General features: G+C 42.5%; 1 non-coding gene across 1 annotated transcript; it reads left to right on the top strand.

The window, feature by feature from the left end:
• The first annotated feature begins 4,510 nt into the window (after positions 1 to 4,510).
• On the top strand, positions 4,511 to 4,617 carry LOC145955368 (small nucleolar RNA R71). The gene has a single exon (XR_014431982.1). It is a non-coding gene; the product is annotated as a small nucleolar RNA R71 (small nucleolar RNA).
• Positions 4,618 to 14,331: the final 9,714 nt, after the last annotated feature.

A 14,331-nucleotide genomic window follows, 5' to 3' on the forward strand; every position in this document is an offset into this window, starting at 1 on the left:
CCAGTCAACGCTGACGTGGTAAAGAAGTATTATGCTTGAAGACGTTGCTTGCATCAGCCCGCTAGGATGAAAACCCAAAAAGGGCATCCTAGGCAAAAGTTAGGGCAAAACAAAAAGCCCGCCAGTACAAGGGTACTAGGCAAAACAAAGGCAAAATTATCCCCGCTAGGACACGTCCTAGGCAAAAATTAGGGGCAAAAGAATAAGATGCAAAAAGTAATGCAAGCAACGATCACTTGAACCGAAAACCGAAAGGCGGTTCAAGTGATAATCTTCTAGAAGCAAGCGTCTTGCAGTATCTACACTCCTGGCTCAGGCATCTCACCCAAAACGATTAGGGGAACGAGAAAAGCGACAATTACAGATATAATTGTTTAAGCCAAAAATGTATAGCCTACCTTGGCCAGCCATTCTTCAGAAATTCCTTTTGTAAATCTTTCTGTATAAACATTTGTGAATATCAATAAAATATTCATTTGTTTCTTTTCTCTCTTGACCATGTGATTATGCCTTTAAATTGATGTTTCTAAAAATTGTACGAAACTCTTAATAATCGGCCAATAAAAGAAAATTGGAGGGGTTCCCGTAAAATCCATAATCTCCTGCATAAAGGCTCACAAAAATACTCCCTCGCGTCAATGACAGAAAGTCCTCCAAGAAGAAGAGGATAGGGAGAGCCACTCACTTTTCTAAATAAATGAACAAAAATAAAAAAAATGAATTGCATTTGTGCATCACACACACATTAGTTGCACATTCAAAGACCTTATCATGAGGCAACTGCATAAAATAGAAAAATAGAAAATCGCTTGTGTATGACAGCAGCAAGCAGAATGCGAAGATTCAGAAAATCAACAGCATCGTACAAAATAACTGAGCCTGGAGAGGCTTGCCGAAACAATACTCCTCATCCCCCACATCTCAGAATAATTGAGCCTGGAGAGGCTCGCAGAAATAATACTCCCCAGAGAAACCTCAACTCACGCTCTTGGACTCAAAATCCCCAGCAAGAGCTATCTAAGCAAGATCGACGACATTCCCAATGGAAGTACGATCACCCAAGCAGAATATCCAAGTCAAAGGACTTAAACTTCCTCAGTGAAGATAGCTCTCCAACTCAAGTGTCGAGTGAGGCTAAGCCTGTAGAGGCTTCCTAAATAATACTCTGGGATACATAAGATCCCCAAATCCACAGTCGCCTACTCAAGAGGCATCCCTGCAGAAGGAGAAGAAAATAAAAATCAATAATCATTCCCCAAGTGGAATCTGGCTCTCAGCCAATCATTGAACGTCAAGCTGATACGCCTAACAGAAGAGGCTAATCAAAATCAACGACAAAATCCCCCAGTGGATAACAGCCTACACAGAGGCAGCAAAATCAAAAAACCAAAAGAGACACCCGAACAAGGATAACCGGGATACTCCACCAACGTCGAAAGGACGTCAGCCAATCATAAGGCACCGCTCACATCAGAAAGAGCATCTTTGTGTCTACACCCCAAAGGAATCAGAAATTCCCCAGTGGGCACCAACTACGCAATGGAAAGTTGGGACACAAAAAAAAACCTATGAGTAACTGCACATCCCCTAGACGGATCCCTGCGTTATCCAGCCCTCAGTGGCACAAAAATCGAAAAACAACCGTCAAAACAGCATCGTGGACTGTGGAGACAAAATCATCACAAATCCCTGGAAAGGAGATATTCACGCTACCCCCGTCGTCACAAACACGGAGGTATGCAGCTTCCGGCTCGGGCAATGAGCGAAGCTATCTCTGGAAAAGGGGTACTCACCGCTTACCGTTGTCACAAGGGTACTTAGCTTCCGGCTCGAACGAAGAGTGAAGCTAAGCCTGAAGAGACGGTACTTACAGCTTCCAGCTTGGGCAACAAGCAAAGCAAGGCCTGGAGAGGCAAAGCTCACACTGCTCACCGTCGTCATAAAGGTGCTTGGTTTCCGGCTCGAACAAAGAGCGAGACTAAGCCTGGAGAGGCGAAACTCACACCGTTCACCGTCGTCACAAAGGTACTTAGCTTCCGGCTCAAACAAAGAGTGAAGCTAAGCCTGGAAAGGCGGTACTCAACCATCAGCGTCATCAGAGGCGCGTTGATGTCCAACTTCCGGCTCGGGCGTCGAGTGAAGTTGACCTTGGAGAAGATAAACTCAGCTACCGAGGATGTCAGAAGCGCCGAGGTATGCACCCACCTGGAGAGGCTACTCAACATTTTTCCACCGGAAGACGCTACAAGTCAGAAGGTCGGCACAATACCCGGACAATTGGGTCAACTCCTTTACTTGTCAGCCGATACACCAAGAGGCCGTCCGACTAAGTAAAGGGGGGGCAGCTGTAGACCCCTAAAATTGTCCGGGTCGGAAATAAAGCTTGAAGACTCTCGAAGACTGAAGGATAATCAGCCAGAAGGACTCCTCGAAGGCCCTAGGAGGGTTCTCTGTAGGTCTAGAGGTCTTAGAATAGCTCAAAATAAAGAAGTGGAGGGAAAAAGCCCAATACGGCCGTACTGAATTTAATACGGCCGTATTGAAGCTTCAATACGGCCGTACTGAAGTCAGTACGACCGTATTGACACTTCAATACAACCGCAGCGAACTCAATACGGGTGTATTGAAATTTCTGAACTTCAATACGACCGTATTGAAGTTCAAAAATTTCAATACGGCCGTATTGCCCCTGTAGGCCGTATTGCGCCTATTCCCTATAAATATGACGTCAATTGGACGTCATTCCACACTTTTTTAGATAGTTTCAACCCTCTCCTTGAGTATTCTGGGGTTTTTGAGCAGTGTTCTGCCCTAGAAATCACTCGGAGAGTTGATCCGACGAAGTTTTTGAGCCCCGAGCCATTTTGCTTGAGGATCGAACCTAGTCGAGGGGAAATCTTTTTGATTCCCTTAGTAAAAATTTTGTTCTAGGAGAGCGAGGAGCGGGCTTGTAGAGCGAGGGAACGCCAAAACGCTTCCCAGTTCTTTGCAATATATAAAAGCACGCTTCAAGAGGTTTCCCTTCAATCCTTCCTTTTACTGCTTTCTGTGTGCATATTTAAACTGTCATCATGTAGATAGTCAATTTATAATTGCTTAGAATAAATAGGGGTAATTTAGTAATTTTATATTGTTCTTTTAAAAATAATCTGTCATAGGGAACCCGAAAGGGGCGCCGTGGGGTGCTAACACCTTCCCCACGCGTAACCGACTCCCTTACCCAACTCTGGTTGTAGTGGCCAAAGTTGATTTTTAAATCAATTGCCTTATCCCTTTTTCCAATGTTTTGAGTAAAACATTGGTGGCGACTCCACGAACCCTCCTTTTGCGAAAACCACTAATCCATGGAGGGTCCCGCTTGGGATTAATATGGATTGGTGAGCCTTTTAATAAAATTGCTCGTTTGATGAGGTCTCAGTTTGAGAATAAGTCATTCTAGCAATCCACATTTTTTTAAACAAATAAACGAGTCCAACCATCCTTCGCGAATGCCGAAAGCCCCGTTTCGGGCCGGTGGCGACAGTGATAAACAGTTTGAGGCTTTGATGAAGATACTTTTTCTTTTTCTAATCTCTCTTTTTCAGGTTTTTCAACCATAGGAGAAGCGTCTTCATCAATCTCAATATTATCATTTTGATTAGACACAGGACTGTCTAATTTCTTCCCACTCCTTAAAGTAACAGCATTAACATTTTCAGCTGGGTTTGCAACTGTTTTACCTGGGAACTTACCTGGAGAATTGTTTGAACTAGGCATCAACTGTGCAATTTGATTTTCCAGCATCTTGTTGTGGAGAGTAATATTCTCAACCTTGACAGCAAGGTTTTGAATAGAATTTGCCATTGAATCATTGGTCTGTTTTTGATTAGTGACAAAATTCTCCATAAGGTTTTCTAATCTTGAAACACTTTGTTGAATTGAGGGTGTCTGTACTGGATTTCCTTCCCCATTAATGAAGTGATTGGACGGACGGAAATTAGGTTGCTGATTGCTAGTTCCTTGAACTGGGTTATTCTTCCAAGAAAAGTTAGGATGATTCTTCCAACCAGGGTTGTATGTGTTGGAATATGGATTACTCCTCTCTCTTCGAGGAGTGTCATAGAAATTATGAGAAGCTACCACCTGTTCAGTAGTATCTTCTTTTTCTCCAGTAAAAATTGAGGTACAATCTACTGCAGTGTGCCCTTGTTCCCTACAAAGGTCACATACTTGATTTGTAGCCACTGAATTAACCTTAGCTTTTTCCATCTTGTCTAATCTTTGATTAAGAGTATCAAATTTTGCTAAGAGTAACTCAATATTGTTCACTTCATATCGCCCCGGAGTTCCTTTCCTTGCTGTGACTTCTCTTTCACTGTATTGGCTGTGATTTGAGGCTACATTTTCCAAAATAATCATGCAGTCATTAATAGGTTTCCCCATGAAAGATCCTCCAGCTGCTGAGTCTAATATCATGGTGCTTTGTTGGTCCAATCCTTCAAAGAAAAATTGGATGGTAAGCCAACGGTTGAAGCCATGTTGTGGGCATGCTTGAAGATATCCTTTGAACCGCTCCCATGCTTCATAAATAGTCTCTCCAGTGCCTTGTTGGAAATTAGTGATTTTCTTCCTCAATTCTTTAGTTTTAGAAGGAGGAAAGAATTTCTCTAGAAAAGCTCTTTCACATAATTCCCAAGTTGCTATCTTTTCTCTAGGCACTGTTCTTAGCCACACCTTTGCCTTATCTCTCAAGGTGAGTGAGAATAAGCGGAGTCGCATTCCATCAGAAACTTCATCATCAAATTGCTGGGTCTCACAGATTTCCAAGAACCCCTCTAAGTGGTCATTAGGATCTTCTGATGGTAGTCCTCCAAAGGTGTTCTGTTTGAGCATATTCACCAGAGAAGCTGGTACAGTAGCTCCAGTTCGCATCTCCCCTCCAGGTATCCCACGAGCTACGGGTGCAGAGTAATCCCGAAGCGGTAAATTATCTCGTTTTGCAGCCATGTCAAATTCTCTAGAAAGGTTTCTTTTCCTTCTCAGGAGAGTTCTTTCAATCTCAGGATCAAGTGGTGTTGGTTTCCCAAGACGTAGAGATCTCTTTTGCATTAATCCTAAGGCACTGCAAAAAAAAAGAAAGTGACCCGTGAAATCTGAATTGGAGAAGTAAACACTAAAAAAAAAAAAAAATTATTTATTTATTTAAATTTTTTTTTTTTTAAATTCGAATTAAAATAATTGTAATTTAAATCAAGAGACGTAGTCCCCGGCAACGGCGCCAAAAACTTGATGTATGGAAAACCGCAAGTGTACGGTTGTCGTCAAGTAATAAATATCGAATCACAGGGACTACGTGTTTGACCTAGAATTACTAGTATTTTAATTTGAATTTTAAAACAGATAGAATGTTTGTTTTGAGATGATAAGATCAGATTCGCTGGTAAAAGAGATAGTAATGCAATTAATGAATAAGATAAAACTTTAAGATAAGATAAGGAGATTTCCGGGAATCTAGGGTTCGCACAAAGAGTTCCAACAATATTGAATTATTATTTTCATTAATTAATTCTATTCCATCTTGAAGGTAGTCTTAACCTAATTTAATCCTTGCACCTTCTCAGGCTACGAGGACGTGTTTAATTAAAATTAATCCCTACTCTCGTGGTAATTACGTTCAATTAAACCCATTAAGATCTTTGTTAATCTATTACTCCTCGAAAGCTTAAATCAACTCTCGTGATTTAACACTCAAGTCTGTTCCTTTAGGTTCCGATAATTAGGTTCTCCTCTCAGTTCATCCCTAATTATCTATGATTATGAAAATTAAGATTAATTGTTTATCATAATTATAATCAAGTTCTCCTCTCAGTTCATCCTTAATTAATGTTATTATGAAAACAATAATGTTAAAGTTCATATATAAAATATAAAAGAACAAATCAAGAATTGGAATAAAATTAAGAAACTGAATAATGCATTAATAAAGAGGTTCTCAGAGGCTAAGCCCTGATCCCAGAAAAAGGGAAACTACTCACAGGAGTTCATAGTAGTTCTCCAAGAAAAGAAGAATAAAAGAAAAGCAAACCTTAGAGTCGATGGCACAGGCGCCCAACCTTCTCCAAGTGTCAAAAACTAAATAAAACTGTCTCCGAAACAAAAGTGCTGTTCTAGGCTAACCTCATCTAATTTATAACCTAAAAGGGTAAAAAGGTAAAACTACCAAGATAAAAATTACAAAAATAAAAATAAAACATAAAACTTAAAAAGCTGGGACGCGAAGTGAATCACGGCCGTGACTGAGAATCACGACCGTGATCTTCTCTGGAGCACATCTATGAAGGGTCAGTGGCGTTCACGGGTGTGATTGGGAGTCACGGCCGTGATTTTCTCTGGTGAATCACGGGCGTGATTTAGAATCACGGCCGTGATTTTCCTTGTAGCTCAGCATTTCCTCTTTAATTCTTAAATCTTGATCCTGCTCAGAGAAAACACAACACATACCAAGAAAAGCATAAAATAGGAAAATGATATAAAAATTTATTAAAAACATGAAAGATATGCATGATTATGCTATGAATTCTTGTGAATTAAAGTGCTAAAATACGAGTAAAATACACAACATCAAACAACAGCAACACCAGCCTGTTTATCCTTCTATGCATGAAAGAACCAGCAAGTTGGAGGATACTTTGAACCAGTTCATGCAGGTGTCTATGAACAATCAGAAGAACACAGAGGCATCTATCAAGAACTTGGAGGTGCAGGTGGGTCAGCTAGCTAAACAATTAGCTGACATGTCTGGAGGACCATTCTCAGCTGTAGACCCCTAAAATTGTCCGGGACGGAAATAAAGCTTGAAGACTCTCAAAGACTGAAGGAAGATCAGCCAGAAGGACTCCTGGAAGGCCCTAGGAGGGTTCTCTGTAGGTCTAGAGGTCTTAGGATAGCTCAAAAATAAGGAAGTGGAGGGAATGAAGCCCAATACGGCCGTACTGAACTTAATACGGCCGTATTGAAGCTTCAATACGACCGTAGTGAACTCAATACGGCGTATTGAAGTTTCTGAAACTTCAATACGGTCGTACTGAAGTCAATACGACCGTATTGACACTTCAATACAACCGCAGCGAACTCAATACGGGCGCATTGAAATTTCTGAATTTCAATACGACCGTATTGAACTTCAATACGACCGTATTGAAGTTCAAAAATTTCAATACGGCCGTATTGCCCCTGTAGGCCGTATTGCGCCTATTCCCTATAAATATGACGTCAATTGGACGTCATTCCACACTTTTTGACTCAGTTTTGACTCCCTCCTTGAGTATTCTGGGGTTTTTGAGCAGTGTTCTGCCCTAGAAATCTCTCTGGGAGTCGATCCGACGAAGTTCTTGAGCCCCGAGCCATTTTGCTTGAGGATCGAACTTAGTCGAGGGGAAATCTTTTTGATTCCCTTAGTTAAAATTTTGTTCTAGGAGAGCGAGGAGCGGGCTTGTAGAGCGAGGGAACGCCAAAACGCTTCCCAGTTCTTTGCAATATATAAAAGCACGCTTCAAGAGGTTTCCTTTCAATCCTTCCTTTTACTGCTTTCTGTGTGCATATTTAAACTGTCATCATGTAGATAGTCAATTTATAATTGCTTAGAATAAATAGGGGTAATTTAGTAATTTTATACTGTTCTTTTAAAAATAATCTGTCATAGGGAACCCGAAAGGGGCGCCGTGGGGTGCTAACACCTTCCCCACGCGTAACCGACTCCCTTACCCAACTCTGGTTGTAGTGGCCAAAGTTGATTTTTAAATCAATTGCCTTATCCCTTTTTCCAATGTTTTGAGTAAAACATTGGTGGCGACTCCACGAACCCTCCTTTTATGAAAACCACTAATCCATGGAGGGTCCCGCTTGGGATTAATATGGATTAGTGAGCCTTTTAATAAAATTGCTCGTTTGACGAGGTCTCAGTTTGAGAATAAGTCATTCTAGCAATCCACTATTTTTTAAACAAAATAACGAGTCCAACCATCCTTCGCGAACGCCGAAAGCCCGTTTCGGGCCGGTGGCGACAGATGGCGACTCTGCTGGGGAAGCCTCGAGAGTCAGTCCCATTTAGTGACAGATTATTTTTAACAAATAATAGTTAAAAATTACTTCATTACCCCTTGCTTGTATTATAATATGTTTTATTATATGGCTTTAAATAACTGTTGAATGTTTAAATTTACGCAATTGTTTGAAATAAAAACTGCACACAAACCTTTGCACACAACAGTTCCCTCTATACCCGGGGGCATGAGTGATTAACCATAGGGAGTGGATGTTAGTACGGCCGGTTGTCGAATGGGTCTATAGGTGCCCGTAGACCGTTGTCGGAAAACATCACTCAAGGTGATAACCATGAACTTGAGTCCGACGGTGCGTTGGAACTTTCCATCGACCTACGACGAGAGGAATTGGGTCCCTATAATGGGGGCACCTTGGGGGCCTTTGACCAAGTGAGAACAGTTAGATCCTCCTTGAATATGCACTTTTCTGCAGGAGACCCCTACCTCGTGATTCGCTCGTGACTGTTCGTGGATGAGTGAATTGTTTGTGTAAATGCTTATGTGCAATTGTTTGTGCATTAATAAATAACCTCGTGATAAGGTCTAAAAATAATCCCCATGCATAAAAAACCATGACATGAGAGGAAAGACCATGTGTGAAAATATAATAAAAGTGAGGAGCATGTACATCATTACCAATAAGACATCATGCATCCTCATAAAAACATACATTTTTAGGATCACCAATACCTCTTGACATGAGTGAAAGAGACCCATGACTATAGAGATTCTCCGTTGAGGAGAGATCATGAGTCAAGGAGGGAGGTAACACTCTATTTTAAAAAGGCAGCGCCTTAAAAGTGGAGGGTTATCAAGCTCATGTCAAGAGCGTATTCATTCCATAAATTAATTAGATTAAATATTCATTTTTAGAAAGTGGCTGGTCATCTCTCTGTCCTTACGCGCGCACGGAAAATCAAGAAAATGGAAGCATTGGAGGAGCAAAACAAAAAGCTCACAACCGAGCTTTCACAGCTTAAAGAGCAAATGGCGCAAATGATGGAACTCATGCGTCACCACAACGTCCATGGATCTCATCACAGTGAGCATGGGTCCCATCATGAGGAAGAGGAGGAAGAGCATGAAAAAGATCCTCCAAACGCCGTACCCCTTGGGGCAGGAATTATAATAAAAGAGCCCGAGGTCTCAAAGGAACAATTCCATGCCCTCGAGGATCGGCTAAGGGCTATGGAGGGGCATGATTTTGATGTCAAAGATGCCGCCGATATGTGCTTAGTGAGGGATATTCAATTCCCTCCTAAATTTAAAGTGCCAGATTTCCCAAAGTACGTGGGATCGACTTGCCCTAAAAGTCATCTCACCATGTACTGTCGCAAGATGGCTGCATATGCCACAAATGAAAAGCTCTTGATCCACTGCTTTCAAGAGAGCTTAGCTGAAACTGCACTCAACTGGTATATGCAGCTAGACGGAAATCTAGTACATACATGGAGGCAGTTGGCCGACGCCTTTCTCAAGCGCTACAAATACAACATCGACCTAACACCCGATAGGTCAGATCTTCAAGCCTTGAGTAAGAATAATGATGAATCTTTCAAGGCGTACGCCCAACGTTGGAGGGAGTTGGCGGCGCAGATAGAGCCCCCGCTGTCGGATAAGGAGACGGTGTCCTTATTCATCAACTCGTTGACTGGTCCCTATTACGATAAAATGATAGGGAACACAACGACACTCTTCTCGGACATCATCACCATTGGAGAAAGGGTGGAACAAGGACTTAAAAGTGGGAAGCTGGCTAAGCCTTCCCAATCATATGAAGCTAAGAAGGCCTTCGGGAAGAAGAAAGAAGGAGGAGTCAACGCTGTAACCATTGCTCCGTCTTCTTCCGCTTCGAAGTCAGGCAAATCGCAAAACAACTCTGTGAAGAAGTTTGATAGACTTCCGACCACTTATAGCGATCTCCTGCCGAAGCTAGTGGAGGCGCGTCTTATAGCTTACATTCCACCAAAGAAGGTGAATCCACCCTACCCCGATTGGTACAATCCACAAGACAAATGTCTATACCATTCGGGGGCGCAGGGGCATTCAACGGAGAACTGCCGAGCTCTCAAGTATAAGGTCCAAGACCTTATCGACGCTGGATGGGTCACTTTCGATTCGACGGCGCCCGACGTGAGCAAGAATCCTCTACCGCAGCAGGAGTAGAGAGAAGGGCAAGCCATGATAGGGCCCCTCCACATTTTTTCTTTTAGGGACTCATGATCAGTACCCGAGATCATGAGGACCTTTTCATGTAAATAAAGGGTTTTGTACAGTTTTACACTCATCTATCAATAAAAAGGCATTTTTCACACATCATTCCCTCATTTTTGTTCTATTCTCTCTCTCTCATTAATATTAATAAACTCTAAACCTAAACAGAACCAATAAATAATTATGTCTGTGATTGCTCGCTCTGACCGGGATCCGAAAGCCGAGGGTGAATGGGTTGAGTTGGACAGTGATGAGGAGACCATCTCTCCGGATCTGCAAAGACTGCTAGATCAAGAAGCTCGTCTACTCCAACCGAATCAAGAAGAATTGGAGACCGTGAATTTGGGGCAGGGTCAAGAATTGAAAGAGGTCAACATTGGGACCCGTATCAGTGATGGAATAAAAACGCAATTAATTCAATTATTGAGGGAATACAAGGACGTATTTGCATGGTCGTACCATGATATGCCCGGGTTGGACTCCAACATTGTCGAACACAAGTTGCCCTTAAAAGAGGGGTTTCGACCCGTTAAGCAAAAGCTTCGACGAATCAAACCCGAATGGTCCTTAAAGATTAAGGAGGAAGTAGAAAAACAATTGGACGCGGGATTCTTGGTTGTATCCCAGTATCCCGAATGGCTGGCTAACATTGTGCCAGTCGTCAAAAAGAATGGGAAGGTTAGAGTGTGTGTTGATTATAGGGATTTGAATCGTGCCAGTCCAAAGGACGATTTTCCCTTGCCACATATTGATACACTCGTGGATCACACAGCCACAAACACGCTCTATTCCTTTATGGATGGATACTCGGGATATAATCAAATCAAGATGAATATAGATGACCGCGAGAAAACTTCTTTCATTACACCCTGGGGAACTTTCTGCTACAGGGTGATGCCTTTTGGACTTAAAAATGCGGGTGCCACCTACCAACGAGCGATGGTGACACTATTCCACGATATGATCCACAAAGAAATTGAAGTATACGTGGATGACATGATCGCAAAGTCAAAAGACGAAATGGACCACATCCAATATTTGAGAAAATTATTCAATCGGCTTCGTAAGTATCAGCTTAAGCTAAACCCGGCTAAGTGTACTTTCGGAGTTCGGTCGGGTAAGCTTCTTGGGTTCATCGTCAGTGAAAAAGGCATAGAGGTGGACCCCGATAAAGTAAAGGCAATAATGGAAATGCCTCCTCCTAAAACTGAGAAAGAAATTAGAGGATTCCTCGGCAGGGTGAACTACGTCGCAAGGTTCATCGCACAATTGACTGACACGTGCAAACCAATATTCAAGCTGTTGCGCAAGAATCATTCCGAAACTTGGGATGAGAATTGTCAACGAGCTTTTGACAAGGTCAAACAGTGCTTGGCCAATCCACCAATATTGGTGCCACCTGTCGAGGGAAGGCCATTAATCCTCTATCTGACAGTGCTTGATGAGTCCATGGGAGCCGTGCTAGGGCAACAGGACGAAACTGGAAAGAAAGAACAAGCCATCTACTACCTGAGCAAAAAGTTCCTTGATTATGAAACCCGCTACACGCCATTAGAAAAGACTTGCTGTGCGTTAGCGTGGGCAACACAAAGGCTCAGGCAGTACATGATAAGGCATACTACTTGGTTGGTCTCCAAAATGGACCCAATTAAGTACGTGTTCGACAAGCCAATAATCACTGGGAAGATCGCCCGATGGCAAGTACAATTATCAGAATTCGACATCATACATGTCACACAAAAAGCCATCAAAGGCAGTACCCTAGCTGATTACCTAGCACATGGGCCGACCAATGATTATCAATCCCTTCAGGATGATTTCCCCGATGAACATATAATGAGTATACAACATGAAGATCCTAAGGATGATACGTGGACCATGTATTTCGATGGACCCTCCAACATGCTTGGACAGGGGATTGGAACAATATTAATTTCCCCACAAGGAAAGCATATCCCCTTAACGGCAAGACTCAACTTTGACTGTACAAATAACATGGCCGAATACGAGGCTTGCGCGTTAGGAATCCAAGCAGCAATCAACAATGGTATCCTAAAGCTCAAAGTATTTGGAGATTCGGCTTTAGTCATTCACCAACTGCGAGGTGACTGGGAAGTCCGAAATCCTAAACTGATACCATATGTTGAGCATATCAAAGATTTGACACAATTCTTCCAAAGTGTCATCTTTGAATACATTCCAAGGGAGGAGAATCAGTTCGCTGACGCCCTTGCTACACTATCATCGATGTTCGCCTTGGATAAGGAGCATGAAATGCCCATCATCAATATCCGGCGGCACGATAAGCAAGCGTTCTGCCTACTGATAGATGAAGCTGTTGACGATCATCCATGGTTCCATGACATCAAACAATATCTGTCAAAAGGGGAATATCCTGATATGGCCAACAATAATGATAAAAAGCATATCCGAAGAAGGGCCATGGGATTTCTGCTAATAGGAGAAACCCTCTACAAAAAGAATTATGACTCGGTCTTGTTGAGGTGTATAGACCAAGTCGAAGCTCAAAATGTGATCAAAGAAATACATGAGGGGGTTTTTGGTACCCATATTCCCGGGCCTGCAATGGCTAAGAAAATTCTCAGGGCAGGGTACTATTGGTCGACCATGGAAAGGGATTGTTACCAATACGTTCGGAAATGCCACAAATGTCAAGCATATGCCGACAATATTCATGTCCCACCAACGCCACTCAATGTGTTGGCTTCACCTTGGCCATTTGCAATGTGGGGCATGGATGTTATTGGACCCGTCGAGCCAAAAGCATCCAACGGACATAGGTTCATCCTTGTGGCCATTGACTATTTCACCAAATGGGTAGAAGCGGCATCGTATGCTCATGTGACCCGAAAGGTGGTAACATCCTTCATCAGAAAGAATATCATATGCAGATACGGTATTCCCGATAAAATCATCACTGATAATGGATCCAATTTGAACAATAAGATGGTGGAAGAGCTGTGCAAAGAGTTCAAAATTCAGCACCATAACTCTTCCCCATATCGACCAAAGATGAATGGGGCAGTCGAGGCAGCCAATAAGAATATCAAGAAGATAGTACAAAAGATGGTTGTCTCATTCAAAGACTGGCATGAGATGCTACCCTTCGCTCTCCATGGTTATAGGACTTCAGTACGTACATCCACAGGAGCTACTCCATTCTCCCTTGTTTATGGAATGGAGGCAGTTCTGCCGATTGAAGTCGAGATACCGTCTCTGAGAGTAATCATGGAAGCAAAGCTTTCCGAGGCAGAATGGGTTCAAAGTCGATACAACCAATTGAACCTTATCGAAGAAAAACGACTGAACGCCATATGCCATGGTCAAGCCTACCAAAGGAAGATCAAAAAGGCTTTCGACAAAAAAGTCCATCCTCGAATCTACCATGAGGGAGAGCTGGTGATGAAGAAATTGCTACCAGCTCAAAAGGACAAAATCGGAAAGTGGGCCCCAAATTACGAAGGACCATATGTGGTGAAACGAGCTTTCTCCGGAGGAGCATTGATTCTCACAGACATGGACGGAGAAGAACTTCGATACCCAGTCAACGCTGACGTGGTAAAGAAGTATTATGCTTGAAGACGTTGCTTGCATCAGCCCGCTAGGATGAAAACCCAAAAAGGGCATCCTAGGCAAAAGTTAGGGCAAGACAAAAAGCCCGCCAGTACAAGGGTACTAGGCAAAACAAAGGCGAAATTATCCCCGCTAGGACATGTCCTAGGCAAAAATTAGGGGCAAAAGAATAAGATATAAAAACAAAGCAAGCAACGATCACTTGAACCGAAAACCGAAAGGCGGTTCAAGTGATAATCTTCTAGAAGCAAGCGTCTTGCAGTATCTACACTCCTGGCTCAGGCATCTCACCCAAAACGATTAGGGGAACGAGAAAAGCAGCAATTACAGATATAATTGTTTAAGCCAAAAACGTATAGCCCACCTTGGCCAGCCATTCTTCAGAAATTCCCTTTGTAAATCTTTCTGTATAAACATTTGTGAATATCAATAAAATATCCAT

Source organism: Cajanus cajan, chromosome 2, assembly GCF_000230855.2.
Source record: "Cajanus cajan strain Asha chromosome 2, NIPB_CcT2T_4, whole genome shotgun sequence".
NCBI classification, from domain to species: domain Eukaryota; kingdom Viridiplantae; phylum Streptophyta; class Magnoliopsida; order Fabales; family Fabaceae; genus Cajanus; species Cajanus cajan.